Source organism: Sphaeramia orbicularis, chromosome 20 (genome assembly GCF_902148855.1).
Source record: "Sphaeramia orbicularis chromosome 20, fSphaOr1.1, whole genome shotgun sequence".
NCBI lineage: Eukaryota > Metazoa > Chordata > Actinopteri > Kurtiformes > Apogonidae > Sphaeramia > Sphaeramia orbicularis.
The window spans coordinates 43388777-43409822 of record NC_043976.1 but is presented as its reverse complement, the minus strand read 5'-3'; the positions used below and the strand labels follow the sequence as shown (position 1 = coordinate 43409822).

At 38.3% G+C, this 21046-nt stretch overlaps 1 protein-coding gene and 1 long non-coding RNA gene across 3 annotated transcripts in view; both read left to right on the top strand.

Moving 5' to 3' along the window:
- LOC115411376 (tubulin beta-5 chain) overlaps window positions 1-21046 on the top strand; it is a 287981-nt gene that overhangs the window by 253407 nt on the left and 13528 nt on the right. The window lies entirely within an intron of this gene.
- Window positions 8481-12484, top strand: LOC115411387 (uncharacterized). Its single transcript, XR_003934203.1, has 3 exons — window positions 8481-8569; window positions 11891-11977; window positions 12465-12484. It is a non-coding gene; the product is annotated as an uncharacterized LOC115411387 (long non-coding RNA).

The following is a 21046-nucleotide window of genomic DNA, read 5'->3' as shown; positions in this document are numbered from 1 at the left end:
GATACAGTGTTGTAAATAAACGCTGCAGAATGAGCCAATCAGGTGACACCGCAGCGGCGCTACATCACATGTGGACACACCCACCTGATCTATGACCGCTAGGGGTGTGTATTCACAAGAATCTGGCAAAGAAGAATCAGTAAAAGGAATGAGAAAAAGAATCAGACGGAATCAAGAAAAAAAGAAGAATCAGAAAAAAATAATCATTTAAAAAATAATCAAAATTGGGGAAAAAAGAAGAATCCGAATCAAGAAAAAAGAAGAATCAGAATCAAGAAAAAAGAATTAGAAAAAAAGAGTCATTTTAAAAAGAATCAGAATTGGGGAAAAAAGTTGAATTAAGATCAGGAAAAAAGAAGAATTAGAATCAAGAAAAAAAGAGAAATCAGGTAAAAAAGGATCATATAAAAAATAGTCAAAATCAGGAAGAAAAGAAGAATCACAAAAGAATTGGAAAAAAATTAAGAAAAATTGGAAGATGACAAATCGTAAAAGAAGAATCAGTAAAAGGAGTGAGAAAAAGAATCAGAAGGATTATTAATAGGAACAGGTAAAAGAATCTGAAACCCGCCATGGATCGACTCTGTCTGCGTTTTCTTGGGACTTCCTGTTTCTTGGTTTGTTTCCGTTCGTCTGTTTTACATATTTCTGTTTCATTCTCATCTCTTCGTCCTGTCGTTTATTTCTGATGTAACTCCAGGTGGATTTAGCGCTGTGACGCCGTCGACAACGGGCTGATGATGTCGGACGCCGTAATCCGACCTCAGGGATGACGTGTTGTTCAGTTCGTGTTGTTTCGTTTCCAGTTTCTTTTAATAGACGACGTTTCAGAAAACAAACAATGAGTCCATTCATTAAAATAACACGAGGTGGGCGGTGGCGTTGTGTAACCGCCGTGGTTGGTGAGCGAGCGGCGTCGTGAACAGGAAGGAGGGTGAGAGCTGCAGGAAGTGGGTGGGATGCCAGAGAGGGAGTCCCTCTGATGGGCGAGAGACACTGACTCTACGTTAGAGAGAGAGAGGGAGGGGGAGGGGGACGCCACCTGTTCAGGACATGAGAGGTTTTCATTGGACGGAGTCGTGACGAGTCCATCACACCTCCGTCATGACAGGGATGAAAGATACTGCCCCCTCCTGCAGAAAGCTGTCAATCACACAAAGCCACACCCCATTTAGTATGGTCAGCTGAACAGAAACAAGGTGATGTCATGAAATCTCCCAGAATCCTTTAATAGACGTTTATCAGAGACTGAGTGTTCAGTTTGGTCTCATTGGCTGATGTATAGAGGGGGCGGGGCTTATATACTACTATATACATACGATTTAATCCTGGTATTTTCAGCGTCCTTCACCTCCACCTTCTTCTTCTCGTCCATGTCGTGTATGAATCATCTCCTGTTTATTAACCCTTTAAAGTCTAACCTGAAAATGGTCCGTCTGGACCTTTTCTTCTTATTTCAACTATAAAAAGGTTAAAAATATACTGTCAATAGTCACTTTTCCATTGGACATCTGCGCAAAACTTTATATTTACGAAATGTCGAAAAAACTGTGGTGTGTAATGTCGCTTTTTTCAATAAATAACAAATGCAATGATTTTGGTTTTTTATTATCGCAGATGTCAGGAGAAGTCATTCCATAAACATGGTGGTGAATGTAAATATCTGTTGGGTTTTTTTTTGGATCAATTTTTTATTTATTTTCATTGTGTATCTCCAAAAGTACAATACAAAAAAAGAAATAAATTCACATTTTATGATATCCTCCTGAGACCCAGAAATGCATTTGTGTCCTCTGTAGTGGACAAGAGTGTCACAGCTTTACTTTAAAATAAAAAAAAAAAGCATAATGTCCACTAAAAAGGACATTATATAAAAAATAAATAAATGTATTTGAAAAAAACTGTTGCATTATTCTGTTTCTAATTAAGGCAATTATTTAATGTAAAATGGCAAAAATATTTACTTACTGGGTGTCAGGAGGATATAAGATTTTGTGACACACAAAGACAAAGTATGCTGTCGTCGGATTAAAGAGCCAAGTGTGAAGGGTTTCCGTGGAAACGTCCCAACAGCAGCGACGTCCCCTCGAGGCCCGTTCAACTTTCATCTCATCTAATATTTCCATTTGCATAAGTTCACCACTCATCTGTAAAGAGTCCATGTGATTGTCTCCTCTTCAGAGTCGGCTTCATTTCTTTCAGATCCGATCCCTGTTTTGGATCTGCTCTGGGGGGCGTGGCCACATCTGACTGACCTCTGACCCCAACACTTTAAATGAAAGTGAGTGAACATTACATCAGCAGAGTGAGGGTTTGACTGAGCACAAATCAGCAGCTGTTCTCTGGGTTCAGACTGGCAGGAGGAAGAGGGGCTGATGGGAAATGGAGTTCATCAACAACTGAACGTTTGGATTTCCCACTGTACACTGTAAAAAAAAAAAAAAAAAAAAAAAAAAAAAACTGGAAAAAACGGTGATATTCCGGCAGCAGGGATGCCGAAAAAAATACTGTAAAATAACGGAAAATAACCATCTCATAAAAATACAGTAATTTTCCATAATTAAAATACAGCTTTTGCCCTAACTTTACATGAGATTTTGCTTTTTTTTTTTTTTCTTTTTAAAGTTTAATCAAGAATAGTTTCATGTATCCATACAATCAAATTCCCTATAAATATATATATAAATAGAATTTTAAGTGAGACTCAGTTGTCCAATCCACTGATAAAAACTGTATTTGGACAGTTCATCAGTGCTTATACATGTTATACATTCACAAAAATACATTTATACAACATTTTTGTTGTGAAACCTCCTGTAATTACACAAGATATTTGTCAATTAACAAACAAGTCTGGTTCAACTGACAGAACAAATACTTCTTTAACGGTTAATTGTCAGTAATTTGATCTCATTTTATTTATTTATTTTTTTTTTTTACAGTATTAAGCTTTAAATTAACAGTTTAATCTCATAAATAGAAAAGAAATATCTGTGAAATTATGATACATTTGCAAATGTATTTTAACTGTTTTTTTCTGTGAAAAAAGAAAAAAATTGTTTTAAAAAATTGAAATTTTTTGGTTATTCACAGTTACAGTTTTTTCATGTTATTTTACATTTGACATGTAAAATCACAGTCTATTTTTGTTGTTTCATTGATATTTTCCTGTATCTTAAAAATACAGGAAAAATCTGTAAAACAAACAGTGAAAATTCTGTTAAATTACAGATTTTTTTTTACAATGTAGGAGGAAAATGTGAAGAAGACAGATTCGTGTCAGGGTTTTTTTTTTTTACTCTGACTCATTAATTTCAGGGCTTTTTTGTGAGATTGCTGTTTTTTAAGAGAATAAGAATATGTTAACTACAAACAGATAATTGGTGATGTTACGGATTCTTGGGGAATACAGTAAAAAAAAACTTCTTTATTCACCAAGGTTATTATCGTTAACGAAACTAAAGAAATGACGAAAACTAGAATTGAAAAACATTTTCGTGAACTGAAATAAATAAAAACTATAATTAAAAGAAAAAACATAACTAACTGAAACTGTATTGTGTGTTTACAAAACTAACTAAAACGGAAAAATATTATGGATAAAATTCCCTTTGTTTTCGTTTTCGTCAATGTCGGATTGAGCAATTTTACAGCACTTCGTGGTCCGTCACTTCTTGTCACTTGTCGTTTAGAGTCATCTTCTCATTCCCACTCTGGAAACATGGAGACTAAAGTTGGGAGAAAGCAGCAGAGTCCTGCCTGGGATTTATTTGAATGCGACGACAGAGAAGAAGAGAAAAGATATAAAAAAAACTAAACTAAAAATAAGCATTTAGAAAAAACAAAAACTAATAAAAACTATCAAACCTGCTCTAAAAACTAATTAAAACTAGCTGAATTAGAAAAATAAAAGTCAGAACGAAATTAAACTACACTATAGATAAAAATCCAAAACTATTATAACCTTGTTAATTACTCATTGCGTTGACAGTAATTCAGTAAAAGGTGAAGCGTCTTGTGGAAACGTGTCCCGGAACTGGTGTGAATTCAGATGGTTTCCTGTTGGTTGGTTTCGTGTCGGTTTGTTTCCTGTTGGTTTGTTTCGTGTCCATGTGAGTCCGAGTGTGTAGGCGTCCATATGTGAACGTGTGACAATGCCATGGGAACAGACATATGGTGACCATCATGTGCCAGAAAAAGGTGAACCCGATGGGTATCAGATGGTAAAACAAATTAAAAGACTGGTGAAATCAGACAAAAAATTGGTAAAAGCCAACAAAAAGACGGTAACATACAACAAAAACCTGGTAAAATCAGACCAACAGACGGTAAAACCAGAGGAAATTTACTAAAAGCAAATGAAAAGATGGTAAACCCAATTAAAAAAGGGTAGATATCAGGGTTCTCACTAGCGTCACTGAATGCCAGGGACAGTGTTGGGGCCCCGACACTGTCCCTGGGGGGCCCCGACGCTGAGATTTGACCCGCGACGCTGTCTTTCAACCAGCGTAGTGGTGTGTTTTTGTGTGTGTGTGTGTGATCGTCCAGCGTAATGACAACGAGATTTGAAAAAATATATTCCTTTGTCTTGGCGCAAAGCGCTGCAGACAGGAAATGAGAACAATATAATCAACACCCCTTTGTCTGCCTTGGTATTGTCTGACGCCCACCCAACAACATCGCTTGCCTTACACTCATTCAAAACTTCTGGGGGAGGATGCCCCGGACTCCCCTACAAAACTCACACCATGGTGCCCCTACACTGTGAAAAAATCCTAGTGAGAACCCTGGATGTTTTTATGTTTTTTAATAGAAATTTATTGGCAAACACTGGAACATAGAAATAAAAACGGATTAGCTATTAGCTTTTTCTGCACAGATCTGATATGAAGTAAAATATACTGAAAGTGAAAGTAAAATGTCGTTCATCATCTCCAACCTCTGCTGGTGTTCTGGAGGTGTAGTGCACATTTCGGCCTGTAGGAGTCACTGCTTTGGCTTTTTCCAGATGTTCCCTCAAAGTCCTGAAGTGGCTTTGACCTTCAGATGCCTCCGGCTGAACAGTTTGTGTGTTTTGCGTGTCTTTGTGTGTTTGTGCGTCTGTTTGTGTCCAGTCGGGTAGAATCCGACACCAGGATTCAGCAGAGCAGAGGTAAAGAGCAGCTGCATGGATTTAGGAACAATAATCCATTTTGCTGCAATGCCACTGCAATGCAACACCCCTTTGTCTGTACAGGGATGCTCCCCCAGCGAAAGAGAGAGAGAGAGAGAGAGGGAGAGAGGGAGTGGAGATGGACAGATATATATGTGGGGGGGGGGGGGGTTGGGTCTCACCTCCCATCAGGACGTAAATGATGGAGAAGAAGGAAAAGACGTTTCTCATCTGAACCTCTGCTGGTTGTTTGTACATTAGGGTAATTCTAAGTGATGTGATGCAGCGTTCACCTCGTTTGACCTCCTCCACCGTCTGGGTTTGATTCTCCTCACCTTCACCTGAGATGATCGATCTCATCTCAACATTATTAATTACTAAAATATGGTCAAACACGCCAAAAACTAAGTGAAACCATATTACAAAAAGCGATAAAACTGTAGGAAATATTCTGAAATCCAGACTAAAACTTTGTAAAATCGGGTTGTAAAAGGTAGTAAAACATAGCGAAAAGATAATGAAATCAGCCAGAAAAATGGTAAAACCTGAGTAAATTTACTAAAGCAAACAAAAAGATTGGAAAAACCAACAAAACAATGGGAAAACCCAATGGAACGATAGTAAAATCAGCCAGAAAAATGGTAACAACCTGAGTAAATTTACTAAAGACCAATGAAAGATGATAAAACACACAACTAACACCGTAAAATCATGTTACACAAAATGGTAAACATGAGTAAATATAGTAAAACCTGATGAAAGATTTGAAAAAACAACCAAAACATTGTAAAACCCAATTAAAAGATAGGAAAATCACACAGAATGATGGTAAAACCTGAGTAAATATACTAAAACCTAACAAAAGATTGGAAAAAACAACAAAAAGATGGTAAAACCCAATGAAAAGGTGGTAAAATCAGACAGAAAAATGGTAAAAGCTGAGTAAATTTACTAAAGACCAATGGAAAGATGGTAAAACACAACTAAAACTTAGCAAAACCATGTTACACAAAGTAGTAAAACATGAGTAAATATACTAAAACCTGATGAAAAGATTGGAAAAACTAACAAAAACGTGGTAAAACCCAATGTAAAGACAGTAAAACCACACCGAAAAATGGTAAAACCTGAGTAAATATACTAAAACCTAATGGAAAGATGGTAAAATAGAACGTAAACAGTTAGCATATGTAAGTGACAAAACCATGGATGGATGAAGAGTAGCCCAAACTAATGTCAGACAAAGACTTTGGAAAAAAACAAACGTAAAATGGTCAAATTAGAGTAAAATATGTAAAACAAAACTAAAACTGACCAAAACCAGATTAGAAAAAGGTTTTAAAACAACAGTAAAAAACTCCAGCCCAAGGTGAAGACAGTGAAAACTGAATTCTAAAACTTCGCTCTAAAACTCCCATCATGGATGTGAACGGCGTCCGGAGGACAAGCTTGTGTTTTTTTTTTTATCGTACCCTCTGCTGGTTGGTTTGTACGTCTGTGTAACTGATGCGATGCAGCGTTCACCTCCTCCGCCCTCCTCCACCGTCTGGGTTTATGGTCTCACCTTCACCTGAGATGATAAATCTGATCTCGACATGATTTATTACAAATGTAAGGGTGAAAGCGATCCCCCCGACCTGTCAGCCAAATCAGAGAGCAGGGATCCCGGGTTCTAACTCGGATCGGTCTGGATAACGTCGAGTATCTAAAATGTCTGGGTGTCGAAGATGAGCTTTCAGTCTGGACGTGGTGTTCAGACCAAACATGAAGCCACAGGAGGACTGAAAGGAGTCACATTTTGGGGTTTTTTTTTCAATGGAATTCTTCATTTTCCAACATTTCCCTGTGGTCTGCATAAACTGTAAACCAGGGCTGTCAAACATGCGTCCCGGAGGCCAAATGCGTCCGGCCAAAGGTTCTAATCTGGCCACTGGGATGAATTTACAAAGAGTAAAAATTCCACTGTCAAGGCTGTGGAACTCATTTTAGTGTCGGTTCAACATACAGACCAATCTGATCTACAGTCAGATAATAACAGCAGAAGAACCCACAAAAAAGAATGACTGCAGATTACTACTGGGTTTGATGTGAAAAAAAAAACAAACATTATGTCTATAAATAATGACAACTTCAAGTTTTTGGCTTTGTTTTAGTGCAAAAAATAACATTAAATTATGAAAATATTTAGATTTACAAACTATCCTGTAACAATAAAATGTGAATAACCCAGTGTTTTTCAACCTTGGGGTTGGGACCCCACGTAGGGTTGCCTGAAATTTCTAGTAACTGATAAAAAATTAGAACTTACTAATAAAAATTTACATTATTTAGCCTAAATGTTGCCTAAAATTAACGTTTATTTACAACATATTATAGCAAACTATTACATGATCAAAAACAAATTAATTTTAGCCCAAAAAAAAAAGTCTCCATTTTGAATGTCTGAGGTCGCCTGAAATTTGTGACATTCAAATGGGGTCCGGAGTCAAAAAAGGCTGGAAACCACTGGAATAACCTGAACAAATGTGCCCAACCTGAAATGTCTGTATTAAATTCAGTCCAGTTTGAACTCTTTTCTTCCTGTTCCTCAGTGTTTAGTGTCTTTGTAGATCTGATCCAGAATGCACATGGACTAATGAGAAGTGGAGGCAGAAGACTGGTAAAATTGCACTGATTTTTCTTAAGAAATTTCAGTTTTTCAGGTTATTCACATCTTTTTGTTTGGATAATTTATAAAAGTAAGTATTTTCATAATTTAATGGGTTTTTTACTAAAACATAGACAAAAATTGTCAGTTGTCATTATTTCTCGGTTATTCTGTTCTTATTTGACTGGGTCAGTCCACTGCAGGTCAAATCAGACTGAATGTGGAACCTGAAAGAAACAGGCGTTTGAGAACCCTGCTGTAAATGCTCTGCTTGGGTCTGAGTCTTCATTCACTAATCAGAACCAACGACCGTCAGATTGGATTCGAGTAACAAACTCATACGTTCAGGTCGTTCTTTAGTTTGACTTTGTCCAGTCGTTGTTTTCGTCCCGTCTCGTTGAATCCGCTGAAACACTTGTTTCTTTTTCTGTTTCTTATCATTTCAGCTTCATGGACCGCTCATCATGAGACTCCGCCTCTTGCTCCTCCCCTCCCTCCGGTCTAAGCTCCACACCCCCACCCGCCACTGCTGCTCGTCATCCCCGATAACCAATGGGGTCGCGTCGCGGAGGCCGCTTCAGCACAGAAGGCTCCGCCCCCCGGCCTGTGATTGGTCCAGACTCGGTGGAGGTGTTGGGTTACCTCGTACCCCCGCGATGACTTCACCAACGTGACGCCGAAGATCTTAGAAAAGTCGGGCGCAACCTCCACAATCAATCCCATCATCCTCTGTGGCTGATCAAGGAGCGAATCAAAGCTCACTTCTACAGGTACGAGTGTTTCCATGGAAACGTGACCATGTGTCTTTGAGTACTTAGAAAAGCGCCAAATAAAAGCAATGTATTATATTATTATTATTATATTATTATTATTATTATCATTATTATTATTATTATTACCTCCACCAAGGAGGTTATGTTTTCATCGGGGTTTGTTTATTTGTTTGTTGTCTGTCTGTTTGTCTGTTACAACATAACTCAAATGTTATGGACAGATTTGTATGAAAATTTCAGGAAATGTTGATACTTGGAACAAGGAACAAATGATTAAATTTTAGTGGTGATTGGGGGGGGGGCGGTGGTCTGCCTTGGTGGAGGTCTGCGCTCTCCAAGTGCTTTTCTGGTTTCTATTTTTTTGTTAAATCAGTAGAAATGGTCATAATGAAAGTGAAACCTTGTATCTTTAGCCCCTTTTCCGCATCACTTCTGTTACAGTAATATTCCATCTTTATTCCAGAACGACGTCTGTAAATGAATGGTGGGTCATTTAGTCCCCACCTCTGTGACACCTCTAGAGGTAGGACAGAACCCTGACAAAGGTGGGATTAGGATTCTGGAATACTCTGAAAAGGAACGAGAATCGGATTTGTGCCGTTCAAACCGTCTTTAACAATATTCTGCCTCAACTTATGATTTCTACATGTGCATTACAGATCAGATCTACCAAGGCACAACACAGGCTGAATAATGTTAAAATTGCACTTATTTTTCTTCAGACATTTCAGGTGTTCATATTTGTTCAGGTTATTGACGTTTTCCTTATTACAGGATATCAGAGTTTAATGTTCTTTGCAGTAAATCAAAGTGAAAAAAACTTGGTGTTGCCATTATTTATAGGCATTATATCATATTATTGTTTTCACATTAAACCAAGAAGAAAATTTGGAGTCATTACTTTAGGTTATTATTCTGTTATTTCCAGTTTGACGCCCTTGACTGTTAATATCTCTTGCACTTTGCAAATTCATCCCACAGGCCGCATTGGAACCTTGGCGGGCCCGCATTTGGCCGCCAGGACCGCATGTTTGAGACCCCTGATTTAGAACATGCACTGTAAAAAAACGGTATTATTTCAGCAGCAGGGGTGGCCGAAAAAATACTGTTAAATAAGTAAATAACCATCTCACAAAAATACTCGGTAATTTTCCATAATTAAAATACAGTTTTTTGCCCTAATTTTACGTGAGATTTTGCATTTTTTTTGAACTTTTTAATGTTTTAATAAAGAATATTTTCATGTATTAAAACAATCAAATATCTATAAATATAAATAATTTTCAATGAGACTCAGTTGTTCAATCCACTGATAAAAACTGTATTTTGACAGTTATTCAGCGCTTATACATTGTTTATACATTCACAAAAATACATTTATTCAACATTTTTGTGTGAAAACATCAAGATATTTGTCAATTAACAAACAAGTCATGTTTGTAAACTGACAGAACAAATACTTCTTTTACGGTTAATTATCAGTAATTTTCTCTGTTTTATTTTTATTTTATTTTTTTACAGTATTAAACTTTAAATAAACAGTTTTAATATCTCATAAATAGAAAGAAATATTTGTGAATATGACACATTTGCAAATATATTTTAACTGTATTTTTCTGTGAAAACAGAAAATATTTCTTTTAAAAAACGGAATTTTATGGGTATTCACAGTACAGTTTTTTCATGTTTCTTACATTTGACATGTAAATCAGTCTTTTTTTGTCATTTCATGATATTTTCCTGTATCTTAAAAATACAGGAAAAATCTGTAAAGTAAACAGTTGAAAATTCTGTTAAATTACAGATTTTTTTTTACAGTGTGAAGTCCAAAGTGTGCATAATCTGCTCACCTGGACCTGGAGGGTTAATATGGACGTATCGGTGGACTGATCCTCAGTCTGTGAATCCGTCGTCCACATCCTGCGTCCGACGCGTCCTCCTGTCACTGTTTCTCTGCAGACTCACCACTTTCAGGCTCCGTGTAAAACTTTGCTGCATTGAACTCGGCACAAACCCCTCCTCCTCATTCGGAGGCGATAACACACACACACACTGAGCGCCACACCACCGTCGCATTAATGCCGCATTAATAAGTCATTAAGGAGTCGCTGAGTGTGTTGTCTGACAGTGGTTTAACTCTGCCATTTCACAGGTCACGAACTTTACTCTTTAGAAAAGCCTGCGTTCTCTGATCGCAGCTCGGACGACACCTGAGGCCTGCTGGGTAATATATTTATACGCCACGGAAATGCCGCGGCCTCCGTCTGCGGTGCTTTAACTCTGAGGTCTGGTTGGTTTATTGTGTTGTTGTGGACCAAGGTTAGTATCGTGAACGAAAACTAACAAATGACAAAAACTAGAATTGAAAAAACATTTTTGTTAAGTGAAATAAATAAAAACTAGAATTAAACAAGTGTTCAGAGAAGGCAAACCCCCGCTAAGCACCCCAAACAGTGTGCATGTGTGGATGGACTATTTCTTTTTAAACTATGGATGTGCAAAACAAATTTCATAATGATATTTCACAAATTGCATTTTTTATGATTTTTTTGAAAATGGTGCATAAAAATAAAGTCAACAGAGCTTAACGGAAGAGAAATGGAGTGGAACGATATAGGCCTAGGCCCTGGGACCAACCCATTAAATTTTGGGCCAAGTAGGCCAAAGTTCAAGGTCACAGCAAGGTCACAACATCTACAATTTTCCTATCCGTCATCATTGAGCAATTTTTGAAAATTCATAAAAAATTCAAAACAACTCCAATTAGCCTCCAATCTGATCCACCTGTAGCTTAGAACAATATCTTGTATCTGGCACAAAATTGTCCACATCCACTGTGGAATGTGGACTCTGTGGACATTTACATTTAACATTGAAAATCCCATTTACCACACATTTTTCATTTTAACTCAACAAGTACTGATTGGAATTGAATATAATTTGGCATACACATGACTGGTACCAAGCTTCAACTTTGTCATTCCTCTCCATTTCTCTTCTGTTACGCTCTGTTGACTTTTGTTATTTTTTATGCACCATTTTCAAAAAAATCATAAAAAGTGCAATTCGTGAAATATCATGAAATTTGTTTTGCACATCCAGAGTTTAGAAGAAATAGTCGATCCGCACATGCACACCGTCTGGGGTGCTTGGCGGAGGTTTGCGTTCTCTGAACACTTGTTCATTTTAGGTTTTTTCGTGGCAGTTGGGACTCGGTGGTCGTGGTCTGAATGTTCCGTCCTTCTGTCCTCGCCGTTTAAACAACAGGAACCTTTTCGTGAACCCGTGTATGACCCGTTTCCTTCCAATCCTCCACAGTTCGTACATGGGCCGATGGGGGAACCCGCTGTTCTCCGTCCACGACAACCTGAGCCCGGTCGTCACCGTGGAGCAGAACTTCGACAGGTCAGAAGATCCCATCAATTCAGTATCGATTAGTTATTGATTAGAGAGGAGACGAGGAGTTCATCTGAGCAGAACCTGAAGGACTTCATCAAATGCAGATCACACACGACTTTTACTGGATTAGTGTTGAATTTGTTGATATTTTTATTTAATAATCAACTAAATGAGCAGAAGGTTTAATTTCACAACAGACTGAAAAGAATTAGATGCATTTTGTAATAGATAGATAGATAGATAGATAGATACTTTATTCATCCCACAGGGAAATTTACAAGTACAAAATATTTGTACATTTTTTGGGAGAATATCGCAGCATTAAGTGAAATTCTGAGTTCTGATTGGATGAAATTCGAGGTCATGTGATCAGAACATCATCATCGTCTCCATCTGATGTCTTTTAGATCTAGAAAGACATTTTAATCCTGACAGATTTCACGCAAAAGGAGGTGTCAGTGAATCTGATTGGTCTGCTTGATTTGATTGACAGCTTACTGATCCCGCCCACCCCACCCCAGCAGGAAGAAGGGCGACAACTACTACCTGAACAGGTGATGCCTTCATCCAACCACGTTTAAAAACACTGCAATTTGTAAAAAAAAAAAAAAAAGGAAAATAATAGTAATTCTTTTTCTTTTTTTTTTTTAATTAAAAAAACAAAACACTGCAGTTCATTCTTCACCTGTTGCTGAATGTCTTCCCTTGGTCGTTTCCAGGGCAACGATGCTCCGGGCTCATACCTCCGCCCACCAATCAGACCTGGTCCGATCTGGGCTCGACGCCTTCCTATTGGCCGGAGATGTTTATAGGCGGGACGAGATCGATGCCAGTCACTACCCGTTTTCCACCAGATGGAGGGAGTCCGACTCTTCTCCAACCACGAGGTTCGAGGCTGTTCAAAGGATTCTGTCGATGCTCAGATCTGACCGTTTCTAAAAGAGTTCTGGTGTTCATCATGTTTTATTTTTGAATCTCTCAGTTCTTTCATTTCAGTTTTTTATTTCTGTTGAGTTGAATTTACTACTTTGGGTTCAGCGATTCTTTAGTTTTAGTTTGAGGTTTTCAGATGACCCATGAAAGTCGATGAAACGACTCGGTAGACCCGGCTTCATTTGTGACTCAGTTCGTTTGGGGACTTTGTTCATTTAGGGACTTTATTCGTATGGGGACTCGGTTCAATCGCAGACTCGGTTTGATTGGGGACTCAGTTTGATCAGGGACTCAGTTTGTTCGGGGACCTGTTTCAACTAGGGACTCGGTTTGATCGGGAGTCGGTTCAGTCAGGGACTCTGTTTGGGGAGCTGGTTCGATTTAGAACTCTGTTTGTTTGGCGACTTGGTTCAGTTTGGGACTTACTTTGATTTGGGACTTGTTTCGATTGGGACTCAGTCCATTTGGAAATTCGGTTCATTTGGGGACTCTGTTTGGGGACCTGGTACAATTTGGAACTTGGTTCATTTGGGAACTTGGTTAAATTTGGGACTCTGTTTGTTTTGGGACTTGGTTCAGTTTGGGACTCGGTTTGTTTGGGGGCTTGGTTTGATTGGGACTTGGTCCATTTAGCAACTCGGTTCGATCGGGGTCTCGGTTCATTTGGGGACTCTGTTTGGGGACCTGGTTCAGTTTGGAACTTGGTTTGTTTGGGGGCTTGTTTCAATTGGGACTCGGTCCATTTGGCAATTCAGTTTGATCGGGGACTCTGTTTGGGGACCTGGTTCAGTTTGGGACTCAGTTTGTTTGGGGGATTGGTTCGATTGGGACTTGGTCCATTTGGCAACTCGGTTCGATCGGGGACTCGGTTCATTTGGGGACTCTGTTCAAGTGGGGACTCTGTTTGGGGACCTGGTTCCTTTGGGAACTTGGTTCAATTTGGGACTCACTTTGTTTGGGGACTTGGTTCAGTTTGGGACTCAGTCCATTTGGCAGCTCGGTTTGATGGGGGACTCAGTTTTTTAGGGGTCTCGGTTCATTTGGAGAATTGATTTGATTGGGGACTTGGTTTGCTTTCTGTTAGATTGGGGAACCGGTTTGATCGGTACTTGGTTCGACTGGGACTTGATTACTTTGGGGACCTCTTTATAAAGGTGACAAATTACAACAAATCAAAATAAAGAAACAGAAAATAACATCAGTATCCAAGAAAGTGTACCACATGTACGGCATTAATAGAAACCCTGGTTCTGGTTCTGGTTCTGACAGTGTCTCCTGGGTCTCAGTTGTTTTCTCAGGTCAAGGATGGACACCAGTTGTTCCTGTTTGAGTCGGGAGGTCGACGGACGCCTCAGAAACAGGAAACGCACACTCTGGAGGCGGTCAAACTGGTGGAGTTCAACCTCAAACAGACGCTGACGCGACTCATCACCAACTTGTTCGGAGGTGAGACCATGGCAACGGGGGCGGAGTCAGCGTTAACCGATGGATTAGAGAACGAGATAATAGATGTTAAAAATGAGGATTTAGGAAAGACGTAACTAGAATAAAGGTGAACTTGAACTGTAGAGAGAAAAAAAATGTGTGATGTGAGTTTTAAAAAATAATTTTAAATTGTCATTTTAGCGTTTATAAAAAATATCTGTGAAGAAAAGATGCCAATGTATTGGACTGCAGAGGTATGAAGTGAGTTTAATGCCAGTCAAGGCCAATTTTACGATGAGAACCAGAAGAGACAACTGTCAGAGTCAAGAAAAGAAGTGATCAAAATAGAACCCATTGTTTTTTCCACTGGAGTCAGTAAATAAATATGAAGAATGGAGTTGGACGGTAAATGTCAGCGTTTCTTCCACACAGGTGAGTTTGATTCGGAGGTTGATGAAGGTAGACCGTTATTATGGGATGTTCTTATCTTTGCTAAGTTGCCATTTGTTGATCCACGGTTCAGACTAAACTGTGACAGGTCTGACCTTGTTTGTTGGATTCAAACAGATCTTTAGTTCAGCTACTGACGACACCAACCAACAGAAAACAGGAGATTAGTGGATTTACTGTGGCTGTTTTCAGTCTAAAAACAGAGCTAAGCTAACAGAGCTAAGCTAACAGAGCTATAATGTAAACTATCAGCTGAAGATTCAAAAAGACAAAACCAGGTGAACTGAGCTGAAAAACTTCACCAAATCCAGGAGGGTTTTTATATTTATATATTTATTTATTTCTTGCTTGAAAGCATCGACTGATTCAGATCCAAACTAAGCTTCTTCTTCCTCCTCCTCTTCCTCTTCCTCCTTCTCCTCCTCCTCTTCTTCTTCTCCTCTTCTTCCTCCTCCTCCTCCTCTTCCTCCTCCTCTACCTCCTCCTCTTCCTCTTCGTCTTCAGACTTGGAGGTCAGATGGGTCGACTGTTACTTCCCCTTCACTCATCCCTCCTTCGAGATGGAGGTGCGTTTCCATGGCGACTGGTTGGAGGTTCTGGGCTGTGGAGTGATGGAGCAGGAGCTGCTGAACTCTGGTCAGAACACACACATACACTTGACATACTTAGAACATACACAGAACATACTTACAACATACATGAGGGTTTGAGCAGCTGACTCGATGCATGGTCATGTATGTTGAAGTTACACATATGATCATTATGAACATCAGTGAACCATCAAGACTCTAAGAGATGTTTAATATGACATTTTACATCAGACAAAGTAAACAAATAGGGTTTGAAGTAAAAAAAGAGACAAAACAGGTAAAAGTACTGTTTGCTGTTTATTTCACTCATACAACAGCAGCTACAAAAAAAATAAATATAAGCGTAAGTTTGTATGATCCAACTCGTGGTCCACAGACTGTGGCTCATTATCACCTGGACTTAAATTATTACACATTTTGCTTTTTTTACTGCTTTGCACATTCTTGTCATTCTCTGGATGAGCTTCATGAGGTAGTCACCTGACATGTTTTCCAAAAGTCTGAAGGAGTTCCCAGAGATGCTGAGCACTGGTTGGACATCTGAGGTCCATCTAATGTCATTTAAATGAGAAGGGGAGTCCAAACTTTGGACTGGTAGTGTACATACCACAGGCAGTTTCTGTCCGACTGCAGTGGAAGCTCACCTTCCCCTAAATGACTCAAATTAAATGGTCAAATCTGTTCAGTTGTGTTGACTTTTTATTGACTCCAAATGTGTTAGAACACGTTCATCTCACAGACGAGTTCGTTTAGAATCAGCTTTATCACAAATCAGTGGACTCGATGTTGTTCACTTCTCCTCCATTCCCGTTGCGCTGTTTTCTCATACGATCTATCATCAATGCATTTGCCCGTAGACGCTCAGCATCTCTGGGGGTGAATGGAGCTGTGGGCGGAGCTCAGCCGGGCCGGATGCTGAGCTTCCACGTGCTGATTGGAGGATCAGTCGAAAGGCTGAATCCCGTTTGACTGACAGCTATTTTCAGATCTCCTCCTTCACTGACACAGTTCAGTCTAATACACAGTTTAATAATGCACATCCTTCTGTGAAATCAAGAGAGAAACTACTATGAAATTACTTGTTCATTCCTTGCACTGTAAATAAAACACACTCATTGTACTTCCTTGTTTCAATTTAACATAATTTCAACGTTTTCTTGTTTCAGTTTCATATATTTAATCATTTCTTGTTCAAGTTTAATATCGTTTTGTGGATAGTTAAATCAGTGATACTGTTGGCAAGGTTGGAGTGAACTAGCTGTCTAGCAAGGTGCGCATGATGGCAGACAATGCTAATGTTGTCGACCTGATTTTGACAAAGCCATTTGATAGTCTTCCTTACGAGGAGAAACTTCGAATTAAACAGCAGGGCAGATCAACACCTGACATTCACCTGGTGCAAAAAGTAGGAAAAGCTACAGGTCCTTTCAACACTCCTGGTATGGTAAAGTTAGCTGGCCAATGAGCTTCCCCTCTGAAAGACGAGCAGCCGCCACTGGTACATACATATATGTACATACACATACATATATACACCATATATGCCTTCAGCTATACTCGTATATCATAATGTTTGTTACATCAGTGTATATTATACCATCAAAACACATTATACCAACAATAACATGATTCTTATTACTAGCACCACCACATGTAACAGCTTATTATTATATTAATAATATATAATATCTGTATAGTTACTTTTCTATTCATTAATAATAACAATAATAACAATAATAATAATAATAATAATAATAATCTGAGATGAAATGGAGTTGTTGGATGGAACTGATCTTGGGGCTAAAAACACTGCCTTAGAGGTTGTCGTTTTCTTGGAAATGCAGATATTTTTCTAAGTATCGTCCATCCAGGGACTCTTCCACTGATAGTAAATCTCTGAACGGAGGCAGTGTCAGTTCAATATCCAATCAAAATGCACAATTAAAGCTGTCAAAACAAACACCCATTGATCTGTTGACCATTTAGACGTCGCAGAGGCCAACAGACGGGTTTAACACCGCTGCCGTCGTTAAATCAGCGAACACCGTAGGAAAAAAATCGACGCGAAGCCCGTTCGTGGTCTCTCGGCCTGGGCTAAGTGGCTCCAAGCTCTGCCTTAAACGTCGCTGTATCTGCGCTCCACTTCACACCCCGCTTGTTTCGATCAATAGATGCTTTGAAACACAGAGAGCGGCCGATCAAACCGCCGCCGCCGCTCGCAGACAGGGGTGTGTTAATTGACTGAGTTCAGGATGTGACATAACAAGACCTGCTGTTACAGCTGATGTCCAAGACGAAGATGTAAACGCCTGCACCTGCATGTATGCATGTATATATGATGGAGAAGAAAGAGGACAGGGTGGAAAAGCAAGGGATGGATGGATGGACGGACGGACAGATGGATGGATGTTTGGACAAATGATGGATGGATGGATGGACAAACTGATGAAAGGTGGATGGATGGACAAATGAACATTGGATAGACGGATGGACAGACAGATAGATGAATGGACAAATGGACATTGGACGGATGGACAGATGGACAGGTGAAGTGTCTGTAATGGATCAGAGTCCAGGTTTATCTGACGACTTGCTTTTTATTAAACTTCTATTTCCTTGTTTCATTTTTGAGCTTTTACAACACAAACACTTCGAACATCACGTCAGCTGGACTAAATGAGATAAAAACAACAAAAAAAAGATAAAAATAACAGAAAATACCAAATCATTAAGCACAAAAAGAACACTGAAGACAAAATAAAAACGAAGAAGAACTAACGAGTGAAACAAAAACAGCGGAAAAGATAGAAAACAAAAAAAGACTCCAGATGAAAATAAAACAGACGTTAAAGAACCGACACGATGAAGACGACATGGACACGAGGATGATGCTGATGTTTGTTCCATCTTTGTCTGAACTGAAATGACCTTCATCTGACCAAGGTTATAATCGTTAACGAGAACTAAGGAAATGACGAAATAGAATTGTAAAAACATTTTCGTTAACTGAAATAAATAAAAACTATAATTAAAGGGAAAAAATGATAACTAACTGAAACTGTATTGTGTGTTTACAAAACTAACTAAAACATATAAAAATTATGGATAAAATTCCCTTCATTTTTGTATTTGTCAATGTCGGATTGATACCAAAGCGATTTATTTCCCTCTCAGTTTTCTGTGCTGTCACCATACAACACTTTTTGGTCGTCACTTGTGTTCACTTTTGGTTTCCAGTCGTCTTCTGGTCCCCACTCTACCTGGAAACATGGAGACTAAAGTTGGGAGAAAGCAGCAGAGTCCTGTCTGGGATTTATTTGAATACCGACAGAGAAGAAGAGAAGAGAACGACTGAACTAAAACTAAGCATTTCCAAAAAAATGAAAACTAATAAAAACTAGCAAACCTGCTCTAAAAATGAATTAAAACTAACTGAATTAGAGAAAAAAAGTCAAAACTAAATAAACTAAACTAGAATGAAAAATCCAAAACTATTAGAACCTTGCCTCTGACCTCTGACCCTTTGACCTCTGCTGAGGGTAGTTTCTGCAGACCAACCCTCCTCTCCTTCAACTCCGATTGCGTTCGTTGTCACTGATATTTTTAAAGCGATGAACTGAGATAAAAAATGAACATGTGTTTTAACAACGAGCACGAAAATAATTAACGGACGATGAAAATAACGACGGGTGGCGGTCTCGGCGGCAGAAAACCCTTTAGCTGTAATTAAAGCAGATCACAGGTGACACAAACGTTGGCATAAAGTGAAAATACAGCGTCTGGTGGGCTGTGAAACGTCCACGTGAACAGAATGAAGTTGTTTTTTCTGAATGGGCGTCCATCTGCTCGCTGCTCCAAACATCAGTATGAGGACGGCGCTCGCTCCTCGCTGCATGTGCACACCCTTACGTCAAATTAAAGTCATGACGGTGACAGTTTGTGAAACCTGAGAGAGGGGAGGGGTGTGTGTGTGGGGGGAGTGGGCGGGGCCTAACGGCGGGCGCTGCAGCAACACTCCCGACAGTCCGTCCATTCACTGCAGGAGAAGAATCCTGACGTCGACTTTCATTCACTTTATGGAGACGGTCCATGTGTGCTTCTATGAAACTGCACTGTAAAAAAAAAATCTGTAATTTAACAGAATTTTACTGTTTATTTTACAGATTTTTCCTGAATTTTTAAGATGGAGGAAAATATCAATGAAATGAAAAAAATAGACTGTGATTTTACATGTCAAATGTCTAACATGAAAAAACTGTAACTGTGAAGAACCATAAGATTTCAATTTTTTAAACAAATTTTTCTTTTTTCACAGACAAATACAGTTAAAATACATTTGCAAATGTATCATAATTTCACAAATATTTCTTTTCTATTTATGAGATTAAACTGTTAATTTAAAGTTTAATACTGTAAAAAGAATTTAAAATAATAAAACGAGATAAAATTACTGACAATTAACCATAAAAGAAGTATTTGTTCTGTCAGTTGAACCAGACTTGTTTGTTAATTGACAAATATCTTGTGCAATTACAGGAGGTTTCACAACAAAAATGTTGAATAAATGTATTTTTGTGAATGTAACATGTATAAGCACTGATAAACTGTCCAAATACAGTTTTTATCAGTGGATTGGACAACTGAGTCTCATTGAAAATTATTTATATTTATAGGTAATTTGTTTGTTTTAATACATGAAAATATTCCTTATTAAACGTTAAAAAGTTTTTAAAAAAATGCAAAATCTCATGTAAAGTTAGGGCAAAAAACTGTATTTTAATCATGGAAAATTACCATATTTTTATGACATGGTTATTGTCTGTTATTTAACAGTATTTTTTCCGCACCCATGCTGCCGGAATATTACCATTTTTTCCAGTTTTTTTTTTTTTTTTTTTTACAGTGTGGGTTTATTTTGGTATCTGTCACTTTTCCATTATTTTAGACCCAATAATAAAAGGTAAATGTAGACATATTTAACCCCAGGATAGACCTAATGATGACCTCAGATAAATGCATAAAAAATTTTACTCTTTACTCTGATTCTTCCCATAATTAATGAATTTATAATCAAATACTGGTTCCAAAACTAGGACCCAAATATGGACATTAAATCTCCTCAGGTGTCAGTGCATTAGATGTGTAAACATGTGTAAATGCTCTTCTATAGACTCCAAATACAGACACTGTGTTCAGTGTGTGGATCCTAGTGGTTTTTCTAATCCACACATGTGGGTTTGGCATCAAGCTCAGTCTCATTCCAGTTTTGGTGCGGAACCCATCGTGTCCACTGGGGTTACGTGCAGAACCCAAACATTTAAACACATATAAATCATGAGTGATTTTTCAACAGTGGTCATTTTTGTGAACACTCTGCCTTGAATAATTAGTTCAATTCCCAAAATGCACCTGTGAGAGAATAAGAGATATTTTAAAAAAACAAAAAATAGCAGGGGGTAATTTTCGTGTCCTTTTGACTGTGTTACATGCGGATTTATGTATAAAAATATATTTAAAAAACATAAAAATGTGTTTAACCTGAAATTTTTTTTTTCTTTCGTTTTCTTTCTTTCTTTTCTTTCTTTTCTTTTTGTATCTTCTTCTTTCTTTGTATTCTTTCTGTCTTTCTTTCTTTCTTTCTTTTTCTTCTTTGTTTCTTTCTGTCTTTCTTTCTTTC